This window comes from Rhineura floridana, chromosome 6 (assembly GCF_030035675.1).
Source record: "Rhineura floridana isolate rRhiFlo1 chromosome 6, rRhiFlo1.hap2, whole genome shotgun sequence".
Classification (NCBI taxonomy): domain Eukaryota; kingdom Metazoa; phylum Chordata; class Lepidosauria; order Squamata; family Rhineuridae; genus Rhineura; species Rhineura floridana.
The window spans coordinates 145,067,560-145,086,983 of NC_084485.1; positions in this window are offsets into that span (position 1 = coordinate 145,067,560).

The window sequence follows — 19,424 nt, forward strand, 5'->3', positions numbered from 1 at the left end:
GATGTTCCAGCTGTCAGTGAATCATTTAGCAAAGTCTCCATTAGTCCTGTATCCTCCCTCCTTGTGTCTGGCCCCAATCCAAATATTTAGACTTGAGCTATCCAACTTTATGGTTCCAGGAAGTACAACAATTGCAAGGGGTCAAATGGTAGCCCTGGTCTGGCCTAATCAGCACTAGCATGAGTGAGAGGGTAGCAAAATAGGATGAGACAGCATGACCAAAGGCCTCATCTTGAGTACTGCATCCAGTTCTTGAGACCACACTTTAAGAAGGATGCAGACTAACTGGAACAGGTTCAGAGGATGATCAACAAGGATGATCAGGGGTCTGGAAACAAATCCCTATGAGGAGAGACTGAAAGAACTGGGCATGTTTAGCCTTGAGAAGTGACGACTGAGGGGAGATATGATAGCACTCTTCAAGTACTTGAAAGGTTGTCACACATAAGAGGGCCAGGATCACTTCTCAATCATCCCAGAGTGCAGGACACAGAATAATGGGCTCAAGTTACAGGAAGCCAGATTTCTATTGAACATCAGGAAAAACGTCCTAACTGCTAGAGAGGTAGAACAATGGAACCAATGACCTAGGGAGGTGGTGGGCTCTCCAACACTGGAGGCCTTCAAGAGGCAGCTGGACAGCCACCTGTCAGGTATGCTTTAACTTGGATTCCTGCATTGAGCAGAGTGTTGACTCGATGGCCTTATAGGCCCCTTCCAACTCTACTGTTCTATGATTCTATGAAATGGAGAGTTGGCCTGAGATAGCATCCCAGACTGTAATATCCTGTCCCTCCTTTGGACAGTGGTTAGGTATTAAGGCAAGGGATAAGTGTAGAAAAAGAGGGGTACTAGTAATTACAACTACATCACACACACAGAGAGAGAAATGACTGGGGTAAATATTTCCAAATATTTTCATGGCTGCACTAGCCCCAACTAAGGCATTTTCTGTTTGATTGTAATAGAAATGTAATTATATTGCAATTACAGTGCAATTTCTAAATGAGGATTTTCAAATTCATGAATCACATTAGAGCACTCATTTTATTTGACAACTTCATTTACTATGACAAATAACCTAAACTGAAACCACATGCTTCAAGAACCTCAGCAAACTTCTAAAAAGATATCCAGCTATACATTGCTTTCCACGAGACTTAGGGACTTTCTGTGTGTATTGCAAGTTACAGTTACAGCCTTAGCTGGTAATACATAGTTCAGTAGGGCCCCACTTACCAGTGCTTTGCTTCCCAGCATTCTGCTAAAGCGGCAGCTTTAATTCCCCCTTTTAAAGCCGATTTTTGCGATTTTGCGGTATTTTGCGGCATTTTTGCATCATTTTCGTGCGACACACCCCTTATAATCAATGGGGTTCCACTTTACGGTGATTTCCGCTTTACGGCGGGGGTCCGGAACGGAACCTGCCATATAAGTGGGGCCCGTCTGTTCATTATTCTCTAGTTTGTTCAATACAGAACTTTGTACTTTTTCCATTGCCATTTCTGACACAGAGATTTATTTGGAGACCAATGGAGCCAGCATTTTATATGACTATACAGTTGTAGTTTCATATAGAGTTACAACAACAGATGATGATGATGGTTCATGAGCAACGAAATAACTTTCATCCATGAACTTTGGTGTCAAGTCTACAGCTTGGGGAACTTACTAATCAAAATGTATTTTTAATATTCTCTCCTGTAGTATGTAAATGAATGAAGCCCCACCCATTTCATTTACATTAAAACCCATTTCCCCCCTGGATATGGTACATTCTCCTTATGAGAATTCAGTATGTCAGCTTACAGATACTTTAGGTAGAGAAGCAATGTCCCTCATTGTGTGTGAGTGTGTGTGTGTGTAGGAATGCACTAACTCCACTCAACAGGTTCCTTGAGAAAATGGCAGATGAGAAAGAACTTCTAAACCACCACTGAGTGATTGATGGGTGTTTTCAGGCTGTCCCTGCAATTAGGCAGAGTGAGGCAATTGCCACAGGCAGCTGCTTTAGGGCGTGATGTCAGGGCAGCAAATTGTTAGTTGATTTGCTCTTGTTGTTAGGGTCCCAATGAAACAGGTTTTCAGTTTCAGTGCCAAATTAACTTAGCTAGCCCTTTTGGTTAGAAGCTGTTGTCTGTATTAATTTTGTATTGGCAAAATCTTTAATATTTGCAGATGTTCATGTACTTTTAAATTATATTTTTGTAGTATAGAAATTAAAGGAAGGAAACAAAAGTGGATTTTGAGAGAATTATACTTTGAACCTGGAAGGATAAAACCCACCATCTATTACACAATGGTCTGAGCACCTCATTGCCCTTGCAATATTTGAACATATTTACTACTATAAATGCCAATCTTTTGTAGATACCTATTTGGACAACTGGAGGCTCTGTATTGACTTATATTATTAATTTCAGACGAAAGTACTGATAGTTATTGCATTTTTTATATCAGCTGACAGTGTTTTTGTCACTGTGTTTTTTTCTTTCCCCCTTTTTATCTTTCTTTGTTTTGTGTTTATTTTTTTTGTTAAATTGGATATTAAAAAAAATAGCTTTGGGTATTATGCTACTCGACCTAGGGAAGGGACTGTCATTTGCTCTTCCGTCTCAGGATGTAAAATGTCTTCAGTACACGATGTGTTTATTGCTAAGTGGCAGTACCTGCCATGATGGGTAATAACACATGGGCAATCCTATAGCGACACACCTCTGGGAGTAAGCCTTGCTGAACTCAATAGGACTTCTGAGTAGATACCTATAAGATTGCACTGTAAGCCATCAGAGAGGCAAGTGATAATGGGGACCAGCCTGGTTCTTGCAAGACCTTGCCCTTGCCCTACATCTCCTAGGCCCACAGCAACAATGATTTCAGGGTCCACAAGCATTCATCACACATATCACAACAACAGCCACCTGGCAATGCAACATGAACTGGCAAAGAATGGCGAGCAGGTTAAAATACAGCCTGTTCTAAAGACAGGCACTTTTCATACACATTTGTTATTCATCATTCATAGATCTCTTTGAAGCTACAGAGTCTTTCTCTGATATGGGTCTATTATGCAGTTGATGTTGCACCACTCTGCCCTGCTGTTCCTCTGATGCCCTTATCCCCTGCCCCCAACAAGTCCCCACAAGAGCCCAGTTTGATAGAGAACATGCTATAGTTTCTTGTATATGTATACAGTATAGTTTCCAGTATCAGAAAATGGACATATTATATCTTGTACTTGAAGCCTGCCAAAATGCAGCAGGGAGGAAGTTTCACATATGAGGAGTTACCACTGAAAAGGCCCTCACGCCATGTACCTCATACTGAAGATAGACCACCAAGAGAGCCTCATCTGCTGATCTCAGAGCACAGGCAGGTTGATATGAAATGGGCTTATATATATTGAAATATCTGCTGGATGGCAACCTATTCCTATTAATGTTATATAAACATTATAAACATAAGCTATTAAGATAGCTACACACCATTACATTCTGCCTTTTCAAACTATTGTTCTTCCCCACCCCTCCCAGGAAAGCAGATTCTATAATGCACCAAAAGGGAACTGCAAACTGAAACCTAAGATATAGCCAGCATATAGGATTGTTGGCTAATTCAGCTAATGAAATAAAAGAGAAGGAATGTGTGAAAGTTATACTAGCAGAAAATTAAGGCAACTCTGCTTATAGCGGGATTGCATACAAAAAACACAATTATTTCCTACGAAGTAGTATCAAGTGACATGCTTTTAGCCATATATTCACAGGAAAACAACAACCCACAACACTCAGGCCAATTGTCATATGACTGGAAGAGGAAAGAGAAAATTGCAAGGCATTGTATTCATATAGGAGCAGCCCATTTGGAATCAACTATGCAGGAAGTGAAAGAGTTTTTTTGTTTAAAAAAATGCAAATTATTTAAAATTACAGAGGAAATTTAGAATTAAAGCAGTGCTATGCCAAAACCTGTTCCCCTAATTTCTTGAAAGTTTTCTTGCTCCATGTAACAGACTTCTGTTTGTGGGTCACTTGAACATTTCTTGAGCATTTTGGTGGGTGGAGGATTGAGTTTACCTTGTAAAATGGCAGTGTGTCTGTTTTCAGTTAAAACATTTCTGGGAGAGGAACTTCATGACGACTTCCTCTGGGCATTTATTAAAGCCTGGGAGGCCAGGAAAGCTGGCTACTGAGCAACACGAGATCGACGTGCTGGCTGATTTTGTTTTAAAGGGAAATCCTTCCTTTTACCTTTAACAAAATATTTCTGTGCTAATTTTTTTTTAAGTAATGGCTTCACTTTTTTCAAAAAACGTGACACAGTCATCTAACCCCAAAATGTGTGAAATCATACATATATTAGGGGACATTTTGCATAAAAATGCATATATCATTAAAATGACATTTAAAAATGCAGTATATAGGAAAATTGCTTGGGCAAAAGGGGATATTTGACAAAATTGCATATGAAATATGTATATTAAGAGCAATTAAAACTAAAATGCTGGTGAACTTTTGTGAGGACTTTTAAAAATATATATATATCACAAACTGATGTGGAAATGTGGCAAACTGAATTTAAGATTTATAAACTTAGAGAAACCAAATACATGACAGATTCATCCATCCATAACTCTACCTCCCTTAGCAAATGTGATGACAGGGGTGGGGACTGAGAGAAGTTCATAGTTTATCTTGTGTTCACATCTCCGATGTCCACCTCACAGATGCAGTTTTATTAGAAGTGGTTTGTTGAGTGGCGTGGAACCACTACACTAGCTTCCTAGTAGGTGGGATGTTGTAGCTTACTGGGAGAGGGAGGGAGGAACAGCTGGCAGGTCAGTGGGGTGCATTTCCACCACGGCAACCTCCCTGCCTCCTTGCCCCTCCCTGGCAGAGTTGCTCCACCCCATCCAGCGAGCTGCTTCTCAGTTTTGTATGTCTAAGGATGTCAAAATATAAAGGGTATTATAAGGTTATGCTTCCATCTCACTCTTCTAAATGTCAGTCCAGCTACAAGTAATTAAACCTGCAGCCCAATGCTTGTTAACCTGGGATTTACATCTGAGCTAGGATGAAATTAGGGATGGAGTGAGAATTTCCTTAAAATTGAACTTGGCACCGGAGTTTCTGATAGTTTGCATGTTCTCTGCCTTTGTGGACCGACCCTGAATGCTGCAAGCTTCCACAGCTTTTTTTGAAACCAGTTTTTTTTTAAAGAAAAAGCCTCATTGAATATAACTATCTATTCCCTTTAATTTCAATCAATGAGGTGCTTTGCTATGATGAAAGTGACCAGCCTGCATCTTTGTTTTGCTAAGATGAGACTGGCCAGCCTGCTCCTTGCTTTGCTAATGTGAAACTGACAAGCTGATCTCACTTTCTCCCATGGCTGGGAGGAGGGTGGGAGAATCCAATAGGATTTGGGAAAAGGATGAGGCAAACTTTAACAGGGATGAGTGCAAAATTCTACACCTAAGAAAAAGAAACCAAATGCACAGTTATAACATGGGGGATACCTGGCTCAGCAATACTACATGTGAGAAGGATCTTGGAATTTCTGTTGATCACAAGCTGAATATGAGCCAACAGTGTGATGTAGCTGTAAAAAAGATCACATTAACAGAAGTATTGCATTAACAGAAGTATAGTTTACAATCACATGAAGTACTAGTTTCCATCTATTCAGCACTGGTTAGGCCTCATCTTGAATACTGCATCCAGTTCTAGACACCACACTTCAAGAAGGATGCAGACAGGTTCAGAGGAAGGCGATGATCAGGGGACTGGAAACAAAGCCCTATGAGGAGAGACTGAAAGAACTGGGCATGTTTAACCTGGAGAAGAGAAGACCAAGGGGAGATATGATACCACTTTTCAAGCACTTGAAAGATTGTCACACAGAGGAGGGCAGAATCTCTAATCTATCATCCCAGTGCACAGGACATGGAACAATGGACTTATAGGAAGCCAGAGTTTGGCTGAATATCAGGAAAAACTTTCTGTTGGAGCAGTACAACAATGGAATCAATGACCAAGGGAGGTGGTGGACTCTCTAATGCTGGATGCATTCAAGAGGCAGATGTACAGCCACCTGTCACATATGCTTTAACTTGAATTCCTGCACTGAGCAGGAGGTAGGACTTGATGGTCTTAGAGGCCCCTTCTAACCCTACTATTTTATGATTCTATGGATATTAATGATAAGAATAGTTCACAGCTTTTTTTTTTTGCTTTTGAATGTTCCCCTGGGCATTCTGACCTACTTTCTGCAGGAAACACAGTAGGGCTGATAGTTTTTGGAATGCCTCATGCTAGCTCTGAGTAGCCTTGTCCATGGCTTTCCCCCCAAAGTTTAAGAGCAGGAGGGGGGAAATATTTGTCATGTCATTTCAATAAGGTATGTCAACACTTCTCTCTCTCACACACCTCCCCCCCAAATGTTATGAATTTTCTTTCAATCACTGAAATAACCAAATTTTGCATGGGACAAATGATCCTCCCCCAAAGGGGAAGAAAATTTAGCTCAGCATTACTATAAAGCCCTAGAATAACATCTGTGCAAAGAGGAAAACCTCCCTGGGACATTTTGCGAATCAAATTCCTTGCAATGTGCTACTCCTTTGACCTCATTTTTTTTTTAGGTTGTGACTCTTTGGGCAAGGATCTCTGTGTGTTTTTCTGTGCAGAGCCTAGTGCATATTAGGCACTTTACAAGTAGAACCTACAACAAAATGTTACAGTTTGGAGTGCACACATTCAGGGTTTCAGCTAGCTAGCCATGCAATCCATTCCATTTCCCCTTCCTCTATTTTCCCCTCATCCAATAATCAGCTACCATGGCCACGTAACCTGTCCAGACCTCATTGGGCTGTGGAGGTTTTCCTTCCTAAGGATTTTTAATCTAAAATATTTTTCTACTTCTACAAACCGTAGGGTTCCCCAAACCTGCTGATACCTCTCTCTTGTGCATGTAGGATGTTGTATTGGTTAAATAAGCATGTGCACTTAGTGAATAAATTCACTGTTAGTATTCAGGATAAACAGATGATATCGTCTGGCTTCCTATAATGTTCCTCAGATGCTTTTCACCTATGAAGAAACCTCCAAATTAAAATTTGGATTTTGGATTAGGCAAAATCTGTTGACAACCTAGATATTTACAAATGTTTCACTAGTCTTACAGAAACTCTTTTGGGGCTCCTCCAGACATTCTTTTTATTGCACATTCATGACAACTTGTGCTCATGATGCTATTGGGGCAGTCACATCAGATCCCATTTTCCCACTGTTTGTGCTTCCAAATGTTTTCGGCCAGTCACTCTGCTACATTTCCAATTAGTGCACACCCCATAAAGTCCTGCTGAAATCCTGTAACTTTATGCAAAAAATATTAATTTTTGTCCCACTTTTGTTCTGCTATAGCCCCTCCAGACAGCAACCATGTAGTAGCATTGGAACAATGAATAAAGCAGAATAAATCTACCACTGATTCACTGTTACTGTGTCAAGAACATGTTGCAGAATACACCTGCAATAAAACACCAGTCTGGAGGGGGCCTTGGTTTCCTTTAATGTTCCTCATAACCTGAAATGAAACCCCAAAATTTGCTGCACTTTTCTTTATGTGAACATTTCAGTTCAGTTATAATTAGGAGTCTTAAAGTGCTGAGCTCAGCAATCAAGTAACTCTAGCATCTTTTCCTGAAGGATACTTAATTCTTTACCCAACAGGTACTGTCTGTAACATATTAAGAAAATTTTAGACAGCCTGGAATGGTAACCGAGGGTTCCATTTTTGCTCTACAAGTTCTATTGACGCTGACTTGCTGGATTAACCGTGCATTTAAATCGCATTGATTTAAATGGGATGCAGGCAAGCTTAATTTTGGGCACAAATCCCAGACCTATTGAAGTCATTGACAAAACTGGCCATTTTCAATAGGAACAGACATTAGAGTCTCAGATGGATCACTAGAATGTCAGTGTGATTAAATGTTAGCGTGCCCCCTTGTGATCACTAAGTTGCTGATAAGTCTCAGCATTTAACCAAGATATTTCTTCTCTGAACTTTTAAATTTCTGAATAGTTTCTTCTTAATATGTCTTGCTAGCCCTTTAAGGCATTGTTCTTAATTGGTGCTCATCAGGGCTGACTCAAGGCATGCCAGAGCCATTGGGCACCAGCCTGCCCTGGGCCCCTCCACTCCCCTTCCGCGATCCATGGCAGGAGCTGTGGATCGCAGGACAGGAGCTTCCAAGCCACCTGCCATCCCCCCGCTTCACGCACCTTTCTCTGCTGTTTTTTGCGGCTGTGCGCACTGCACGTATAGGGTTGCCATCAATCAAGATGGCTGCCGAGGTTTCCGTAAGAGACTGAAGCCTCTGCTGCCATCTTGTTTGATGGCATGCACGCACGTGCATTGCTGCCATCAACCAAGATGGCGGCAGAGGCTTCAGCCCCTTACGGAAACCTCGGCCGCTATCTTGATTGATGGCAACCCTGCGTGCACTGCAAAAAACAGCAGAGAGAAAGGTAGGTGAAGCGGGGGGGATGGCTGGCGGCTCGGAAGCTCCTCCTGTCCTGTGATCCGCTGCTCCTGCCGCGGATCTCAGAAGGGGAGTGGAGGGGCCCCTCAGAGGCCCCTATAGCTCCAGGGGCCCTTGGGCCAGTGCCCCACCTGGCCACCCTTTAGAACCGGCCATGGTGCTCATAAATCATGACATGATCCCTCAAGATGGTACCACCAACATCCTGCATTTCACTCAGGATCTTAATTATATCAGTACCCAATAATGCTATTACACTAAAAGGTCCTTTCTGCATTTTCAATAGGCATTTGTTTTCTTAGAGGGGCAGCAATGACAAATTTCAATACTCAATACCCAAAACAGATAAAAAGTTGTCAGGTAGAATTTGCATATGAGTGTGTTTTAACAGATGTGTGGAATATCTATCTCAAAGGTCCTTTTTAGTGAACTGCTCCAAAATATTAGGGTCCCGAGACGAACATAGGAAACTGCCTTAAATCAAGTCCAATCATTGGTCCATCTAGCTCAGTATTGTCTTCTTCATCAGCATTTCCCAACCTGTGGGTTGCTACCTGCAAGTTGGGTGTGAAGACTCTGCAAGTGGGTCACAGCCTTTTTAAGTAAACCCAAAATAAGTATTGCTTTTAATCCTTAACTGGTATGATTAATACCCTGGACAACCTTTTGTTTTGCTGGCATATTATAATATTGTGTTGACACTTGTAACCAAATGTCACAAAGGCTTGAGTCTTACATTTTAAAACTTGGGAACCTGGAGGCCGGCAGTAGATCCGGGTGCTGTTCGCCTCAAGGTGCTCACCATCAGAGGCAAACTGTAATAGTCATGCAAAACGACTCTCTGTACAAGCACTTTGTCACAAACTATCACCTGATCTGCTGCCAGGATTAATTTATAGTTAAGCCAAGGGTAATTTGACATTTGCTTAGTCGAAATAAGAAAATGCAAGCTCAGCCATCCCACTGATAATTGCCAAAATGGACATTATCATGAATAAAACTATTAAAATATCCATAGTTCATTATATTTAACACTCTTGTGTAATCGTTACATTCTTAGAATAAATGTTCATAGCTTATGAAGCAGTATCTTGCAATCAAGATGGTTAGTGTTCTTGCATTCCCATAAAGAAAACTGTGAATAACTTTGTCAGTACTATAAATATTTCAACAAATTCCACATTAATAAGGGCATTAACTGAGTTTTTGCTGGGGTGCCTCAAGTAAAATAGGCAAACATACATAAAACTGATGGCTGCCCAACACTAAGGTTGAAAGTTCACATGACAATAACACAATCGGTCACCATACCCAGCACATTTGGGCTTGTGGATCACTGTGCATTATTAGCAAGTAACATATAATAATGTGTGAGAATGTGTGAGGCTGAGATTTGCTCCCACGCTCCACCATTTGAAGAGCCAACTCTCTGCGGTACTCTGATAGATCTTCCTACATCTTCAACAGAAAAAATGTCCGCTCAGAATTATCCCAGTGGAAACACCGTTAGCCTGCAGATCGAATAAGTTGCTACAGTAAACCAGGAGAGGGGAAACTCTGGCCCACATGTCTAATTAGGTATTCTAGGTGCTACATCTGGCTGTCCAGGCTGTTTTGGCCAATCTATAACCACTTGACCTAATCGTGACATCATGTAGCATGCCACATGTGGGCAGGTAAAGATGTGGCTAGGCCAAAGGGACCTGCATGGTGCTATGCAAGCCCTGGCAATCAGCTGATCATCACACGGGCAAAAATGGGACACCTGACATCAGTTGATTGGCAAGCGGGTGACCCTGCCCATCTGCCAAACTTGACCAGTGAGAGGGTAGGGGAGATAAGGACCTGGTCCACTGACCACGTGCAGTCCCCCACTCCTACAGTAAACAGGTTGCTAGAATTTCGTTTGCTATGGAAACATTTTATTCTCTTGTGGCTTCATTGTGAGTCCACACCATCAAATGGCTGCTTTTGAGCTATTTTCATTACATAGACATGTTAAAGAAAAACCCATTCCAATAGATGATGTTGTATATTTAGGAAGAATAAAAAATAAGAGGTACGTTTTTGTCATATGTCATAACTAAAAGAAGACCTCAGCTATTTTCATTTAAAGCCATATGCTCTAATGAGAAATTATAGAATGAGCATGACACCTGGCTAAGCACTCAGGACCAGTGAGGCTCTGCTCCATGTCTCATTACCCTATGAGGTACTCTTGCTAGAGTGTGTGGGAGAGGGTGTTCTTGGTCATGATTTAACTGCTTCCCTCCCTCAAACAGTCTTGTTTAAACATGCTTTGTAGGTGGATCCCCAGAGTTTTGTTTATAGTGATGCTGTTTTTAAGTCAGTTATTTGTGTGTTCAAAATGATGACTCGCATTGTTTTAGTATGGCTGTGAACTGATTTGGGGGGCTCATATGTAGCTGAAACATGGCATTTTAATGTTAAACAGAGAAACAACAAACCAAAATCACTGGTAAGTCTCATTTCAATAACAACAACGATAACAAATCAAGGACATGCTCAAATTTGTGATGGGCTCACATCCCACCATCATTCCACTGAAAGCAATCATGATAGAAAGCCCTATACAACTCGGGACCTGAAATATCATTTTACCCCTTATATGCCCAATTGATCACTGTGCCCGGAAGATGAGGGTCTTCTGCAGATACCATCCTGTCAAGGTTAAGTACTCGATTATGCAGAATCATATGGAAAAGTCCTACAGGACAGATAAGCGATTAAACCAATCTAACGCTATAGAGATTTAATCAGGCTGTTTTGAAATGGCAGAGTCTATACAGTTGAAGAGAAAATGACATCCTTAGGAGATTTTAAATTCATTTTAAGAGAATCCTAGATCAAATTCTCTTGAGATATTGTTCCCCAAACTCTATTAAAGGTCGGCATGTTTCTAGTCCTTATTTCTGCAGATATATACTTTTCAGATTACCTGCTGAAATTTCATAAGCTAAAAGGGGGGACTTGACAAGATTCATAGGTCTTGAGGCTGGATAGGCTACAGTTTCTGTGTAGCTGCTGGCCTATCACCCTGACTACCAAAACCAGATTAAATTATAAAAATAGTAAAAATGGGAGAATATATAGACATGTGGCAGCATTCTGTTGTTTTTTTACCATGGAAGGATAGCCATAGTGCAGTTTTGTTTTTGTTTTTTTAGTACAGAGTACACACACCTCTGACTATAGACTTGCACGTCATATTACACTTTAGAAGCAGGGAATATATGAGCTAAGCCTCATTCCAACTTTAATCAGTCTTACCAATAGTAATGATAACCAGTTTGATTTAGAATTTGTCTTTTTAAAAAAGTTAAATTCCATAATTTGGAAACCCCAGATTGTTCTCCCAATTTAATTGGGAGTGTGATGGGACTTCATCTGCCTGTCAACCTTCAAACTCCCTTATAAACCTCCAAGCCCCCATCCATGAGCTCCAGACCTTCCACCACCCCTTCTCTTAAACCTAAACACACCCAAAATCTGCAGTAACCAGGAGGCCTCTATTTCTCCCTAGTGCCTGAGCCAGAGAAGTGTCCCAGAATCCTTAGGAAATGTATTGTCACCCTTTTAATTTCTTATGGTTTTGAATTGTTTATATGTATTGTATTGTATTTGTCAAGTCATTTTGAGAAATTTTAATGAATAAAGTAACATAAAATGAAATGATGATGATGGAGGTTTCTGGAGTTATTAAGTGCTTAACAGGGGTGGAAACTATGTGTACCAGAACTCCTTGGACCTGGGATGCTGATGCAAAGAGCCCTAGGACCAGTAGTTTCTAGGGTGCCTGATGCCCCCATTGAGAACTTGGGCACCATTGGAATTGCATGCCCCAGGGCTCCTTGTTGATTTACACATGCCCACAAGCTCAGTTGAACAGGTGGTATAGCACAGTGGGGAGGAGAGCCTGGCTGGGAGTCCAGAGTCTGTGAGTTCAAATCCCTTCTCGTGTCTCCTGGGTGTCAAGGGCCAGCTAAAGATCACCCCACAGTGAGTGGCTCAAGGGTTACATGCCCTGCCACCTGTGCAGCTATGGGCAAGCTGCATAGTCCCAAGGGGCCCAGTTGCCCCCCAGCTGGCAGTTGCAGACAAGGAAGGGGCTGGCTTGTGCAGCTGTGGCAAGCTGAGCAGGCCCTAGGCAGCTGGGGAGGACTAGCCTCAGAGGGAGGCAATGGTAAACCCCCTCTGAATACCGCTTACCATGAAAAACCCTATTCATAGGGTAGCCATAAGTCTGGATCAACTTGAAGGCAGTCCATTTTTCACAAGCTCAGTTTATGTTCCAATGTGGCAATGTGGGAAAACATTCATAATTTACCAAACCAAGTAATAAACTTTGGCAATATCTCCACCTACCACTCCCTCCCCCTTGGCTGGAGCAGCCAGAAAGAAACAGCCAGATCAACAAGATATTGGGGGCAAATAAAGCTGCTGTTTCAGTTGAGGAGAAGTGAGCACTAGGAACGGTCTCCTTGGCAAAGCATGAGACAAGGCAAGCGGAGAGCATAGTGATTGTTTAAGCTCCCCGGCTGTCTCTGACTATTTTCACCACTTGAGGGAAGAGGCAGAAATTGGAGGCAAGCTTGATGGCAGGTGGAATGAGATTTGATTCCATGTGTTTTCTCATCAAGCAGTTCATACTATCACACAACAATCCCTAGAAGCCTCAAGATCCCCTCTTCCCCCATGATTTTACATGCCCTCCATGATTTGAGCACTAGATCTGTTTAGTCTAGCGATCTGTCAAAATCCTCCCTTTTCAGACATTCTCCCTCAATGTATGAGAAAAGAAATTGCATCCAAACATGACCCAAGGAGGGAGAAAACGTCAGTGTGGAATTCTAATGAGTGGGGTGCAAGGTTTTGGCTGGGCTTACCTGACTTTCAAGCAGGCCAAGGAGTGCTTGTGAGTGTCCTTTCATTCCACAAATGATTTCTCCAGTGCTCTGCACTCTGCAGCTTTCCTGGGTGTCTGCATGTCCTGAAAGCCCCAGATGTCCTCAGCTGGGCTTTCCCATAGGTGTGAAAAGGTTGAGAGGCAGCCCACCATGCACCTGACAGCTGTTTTTCGCTCTCTCTTTTTCCCCCTAAGTGGAACCTTTTTACTTTTAGGGAAATTAGTGTAAACCCTGGGGGGGGGGAGAGGTTAAGCTAAACAGCCTTTCCCAACCAGTGTGCCTCCAGATGTTGTTGGACCACAACTCCCATCAGCCTCAGCCAGCATTGCCAATGGTCAGGAAAGATGGGAATTGTGGTCCAACAACATCTGGAGGCACACTGGTTGGGAAAGGCTGAGCTAAAAGAAAGGACTTTCCTTTAAAAACAGTATCAGCGACCGACCACTCTGATCTCAGGGGCCTAGTGGCCAGCTTCCCTGACTCTCATGCTTCAGTTAAAGCCAGAGCTTGGAAGATTACTTTTAAAATGTAATAAATTACAGTTACAGTTACATGGCCAAAAAGTAGTAATTACAGTTACAATTGCTCTGAAAGTAACTGATTACTTTACTTTTCCTCCAAAGTAATCACTACAATTACATTTCAGTTCCTTTTTTAAAAAAAGCCTACAAGGTGCTGGCCTTGGCTGCTGCCCATCTAAGTAGCCTAAAACAACATTAAAAATAAACAAACAAATACAGAGGTAGTAGAATAATTATTTTTATTCATAAGATAGCAATGGTGGTCTCTCCACTGGTAAGGGTGGTGGGGAGGGAGGCTGAGGCCACTACTCAGATCTTTGCATGTCAAACCAAGTGCAACCCCCCCTCTCAGCCAGCCAGCATAATCTCTCTCACTTAACCACCTCCCGGACCCTGCCCTGCCACCAACTAAGGGAGACTCACTCAAACACACATTTTCCCCTGAGATGCAAAAAAGTTAAAATACTGCAAATGCAGCACAGTAGCCAGACAGGGTGGTGGAGGCCACTTTGTGTGCCAAGTGCAAACACAGTATTCACACACACACACACACACACACACACACACACACACACACACACTGTCGTCTTTCACCTCCACAGTTCTTTATCTCCATTCTGCTGCTGCCTCCTTCTCCTCCTTTATCCATGTTCTTGACCTCCGGATCCTTTTTCCCTCCACTCCATTCTTCACCACCACAATCCATTTTTTAAAATAATTGTTTTCTCCACTCCACCCCGTCTCACTCTCCGCCTCCTCCCTCGTCGCCTCCTACCCATCCACAGAGCATGAGGAAAGAGTGACACTGCACAGAAGCCCAGTTTGAGGCACATGATTTTCATCCACAAATCAGAGGAGCAGAAGACCTCCCCTGCTCTCCCCCAAGTAATGCCCAAAAGTAATTCTGGAAATGTTACAATTACTCCGCAAAAGTAGTAAAATTACTCCTAGTTCTATTGCAATCAAAATGTAAAGGAATTACCCACTCGTTACTCAAAAAAGTAATGAATTACAAGTAATTTGTTACTTGAAACTAGTTACTTCCAAGCTCTGATTAAAGCTCAGGGGAAGATGTCATGACATGACTTTTTACATGGGATTTGTTTTTTGTTTTTCATATCTGGGATGGCAAGGCAGCTAGGGAGGCTACAGAGTGCTGGAGAAATGTTTGATGGAAAGAAAAGCACAAGTATGCTCAAAACCCTGCACCCAGAAATTACAAAGAAATTTGTAAAGGGCTGTGAGAAGGAGGCAGAAAAATAGAAGGCTCCTTGTATGGGATTTTTTCTTTTTTTTAGAAATTGGAGGACAGTTTTGTCACACCACTAGTTCTGTCTGTCCAGATTGCTACGGCTTCCAAATGGAGGGTTTTTTTCCCCATTCCCATATGTGTAAGATGTGGGTACTGCTCCCATCACATTTGCTTGGTGTGATGGCTGTTTTCATTGCTTTTTGTAACTCATTGCAGATTTGTTTCTCTCCTGCCAATATACATGTATGAATAAAAATGTTTCCTGGAGTTATTTAAATATCTAGGAGAACCTTTATGTTTCTTTGTTCTATTTAGCTTTCATATCAACTACACATAATATAGTTAAGGGCATATTTCACAGGGTGAACATTATGTTCATTGTCCAAACTTAAAGGAGGTAGGATAATAGCTTTGCAATTGGGTTTCCCATTTTATCTGAAATTAATACAATTGACTTTCTGCCTTTGTATAGATGAAAAATTATTATGATCATCATAATCTTTTCTTAGCATACAGTGGATATTGATCAGATTTGGCTGCTATACCTTTCTTGAATGATATTGATACCACTTACTTACTTACTTATTGGAAATGTTTTCCAGTCTGCGGTATTTTACAATAGTTAGAATTATGGCTATTCTATTATACAGTTCTGCAAACTTATTTAGTCTCCATCCAGTAATTAGTTCATCTCTATCTCCAGTAATTTGTGTACTTGTTCAACAACATCTCCAGGGCCAGATTCCTCCAGCCAATTACATGCGTCCTCTCTATGAGTAAAAAATATATATGTTAAGGAGAATGTTATTGTGCATAATGACTAGCTATTGTGCACATTCATCAGGTGTTATGGAGAATGTGCACATAATCCATCCATGAAGAGGAAATAGTGCCCATTTCGGGATCAATATATAAACAGGCCTCGGGAAATGTGTATATATCGACTGAATTTTGTTCAGTCATGACATCTCTGGCCACTGTGCATAATCTCCAACAGGCCTTGGGGAATGTCCATATCTCAACTGCATGTTGTACATTCTCTGGGTAATATGCACATTCTCTGGTCAATAGGCATAGTCTCCAAGAAACATGCTTCCCCACCCCCATCTCTTATGTGTAGTGTGCATCCCCCCAGGCACCTTTTGGTTTACTGCCTAATCTTTTATGGCCCACAGCATACACTCACACTGAGCAGCTGGAAGGTGAGGTGTGGCTCCAGATGAACTTTTTCTGCACTCCATCACCCTTTTCACTGTTCTCTCAGCAGTTTCCCAGTCAGCTGAGCAGCACAAGGGGGACTGCACAGGGGGGGACTGCAGGGTGAGGAACGTTTTAAACCCCTCTGCATAATTCTGATAGAAATTGCTCCCCATTCTGCTAATAAGTTTAGAAAAAGCATTATATGAGCATGGGGGTCCATCATCATCACCTGCTTTGCAAAAGGTAATCAGTCATTGCTGGGTTTTTTCCCTCAGCCTTAAATTAAAAAGCTGCTTCTTAAATTAGCAGGTTAAATTAAAAACCCAACCCTGGTTCTTGGAAAGAGGCAAGCCAGGTAGTGACTATCTCTTATATTTTAATAAGTGGTCTCCACCTAAACCTAACTAGACTTCAGCCGATATATGAAAGAATGTGTTTTCAGCTCGCAGGAAACAATTTTTAAAAATAAAAATTCTCACCTGAGATTGTGGGCAATATCAAATGCTAAGCAAGCAGACTGCAAGCTTGTGCAGTTAATCTCTCACTTCCCCTTGAAGTCTCCAGTAACCTTGGAAAAGCCTCTCCAGAGACTTGAGGAGAGTTATCAAACATTGTGGGCTACATTGCATAGGGCTGCAGTAAGAGGGGAGTATCTCTCAAAAGCAAGTAGAATATTATTTTGTTCTGTTGACACAGGATCATTCTGTCCCTTTTCAGGCAATTCTCCCCCCTCCCACTGTGCACCATACAATTATTTTACTGCCCATTTAATTGGACACCAATTACTGCTTACCCAGAGATGAAACAGAAGAAATCGAGTGCAGCCATTATAAGCTGTTTATGAATTCCTAGGAGAGAATAAATATATTTCTTCTCTCCAAGAGTTCTCCAAAAGTACATGTAATTGATGACATGTTTTTGAATCAAGTTGTTCCCATTATTCCTCAAATCGGACTAGGATGGTGGTGGGCCAGAAGATAAACAGACTTCTCTATAATCCAATGTGAATGGGCTTCTTTCCAGAGGGCATTCAACAACCGAAGGGTTTGGAGGGGTGAAAGGAGGCTGTACCTGCCTCAGTGTGTCATTCATCCTTGGAATTTTGAAACTTGTTCTGATGTTCTGCACCTTCTCAAAGGCAAAGAGTGACACCCACAATGTGAGAAATGACACATCCAAACAAACAGCAGAACAGAGCTTGGAAGATTACTTTTAAAAAGTAATGAATTACAGTTACAATTACTTGGCCCAAAAAGGTAGTAATTACCGTTACAATTACAATTGCTCTGAAAGTAACTGATTACTTTACTTTTTCTCAAAAGTAATCACTACAATTACATTTCAGTCACTTTTTAAAAAAAACTCCTACAAGGTGCTGGCCTTGGCTGCTGCACATCTAAGAAGCCTAAAACAATATTAAAAATAAACACACACACACAGGGGGTAGTAGAATAAAAAAAATTATCCATAAGATTAACATAATGGCATAACAGAATCTCACATCCCCCCAAGCAATGAAGATACCCCAACTCTTGAAATCAAATTTTACACTTGAAATGCTTTTATAATATGTTTCTGTTATGTCTCAAAAGAACAAGATGCTCAAAGAGCATGTCAGACAAGGAATGTCTTTTTACAGTCATTACGTTGCCACCAGTACTGAACAGGCGTTCTACTGCGGCGCTTGAAGGCATGCCTGTGTTGTGCTGCAAAAAACACCGCAGCACACGTGGAAAGCCATGGAGTGATGACACTTCCCTGCTGGGAGACCTCAGGTACCTCACCAGTTCCTCCTCAGCAGTGTCCACTGCTGACTTCTTGTCCTGGGGCAGAAAGTTAAAGAAGTCATCTTCTAAGTCATCTCCTTCCTGGTCTTTATCGGAAGACTGATCACTGTCCTCATTAAGTACACCCACCTTTATTTCAGCTTTCAACAAGGCTTCCATTTGTATCTAAGAAAGAGAGAGGATATGTTAACAGATATATGTTAGGAAACCATCATCTGCTCTTCATTTCCTGATGCTTGTCATGTCCCCTGGTTCAGGGTCCAGCCTGAGCCTGTGGATGATGACATGGAAGGTAGGAAGGTGACCAAGTCACCACACTCATGGGGCAGCACAGCAGATCCTTAAGGATTACCTGCAGCAACCCAAGGTTGTGATGAGGAGCCCCAGGAAGAAAAGGCCCAGCCCCTGCCTACCACCTTAAGCCCTCTGATGCCTCCCTTGAGACAACATTTCCCTTGGAGTAATCCACCCAAAGGGCTTCCCTAATGTTCTTACTTGTTGGTATGGGTGGTGGCCTGACACAATTCCAGCCAATCTAGTTTGAAGCGAGGGTGTAGGCAGGCTGCCAGAAGAAGCAGATCCCTGCCAGATCCCCACCTCTCAAGGGTTGTCTGCTGCTGCTTCAGCATTTTGGGAGGAGGGGTGTCATGCATTGGTTCAGGAAGGCCACGTCTCCTTGCCTTTATTGCTTCTTCAATTGCTCTCAGCTTCTCAGGGTGTGCCCTCTGAGAAAGAAGAACAAAGCATGAATCCAAGAAAAAATGGAAGAGGAACGTCACAATTTAAACATAAATAGACAATGGACACTCTTTGAGGACCAGCATGACAAAGGCTTACCTCAAAATGTTTCTTCACATTGGATGAGGAGGAAACAGCTGATCTCAGAGTTTTGATCCTTGGAAGGCAGTAATTGCATCGTACAACAACATTTTTCCCACTCTGGCTCACAAATGTACAAGCTTTCTCAAAGCCAAACCATGGTACTTGCTGTTCTGCAGATGTGGCTGTGGGCAACTGGCACTGCTTCATGCCCTCCTCCTCCTCGTGCGCAGGGCCTCCTTTCTGAACCTCACTTTCTAGTTTTGCCTCCTCAGGATCAACAAGCTGTGACTCAAGTGGCTGCACTAACTGACTGCTGCTGTCAGCAGCAAAACCTGCTACAGGCGTCTCTGTAATAAACAAGAGATA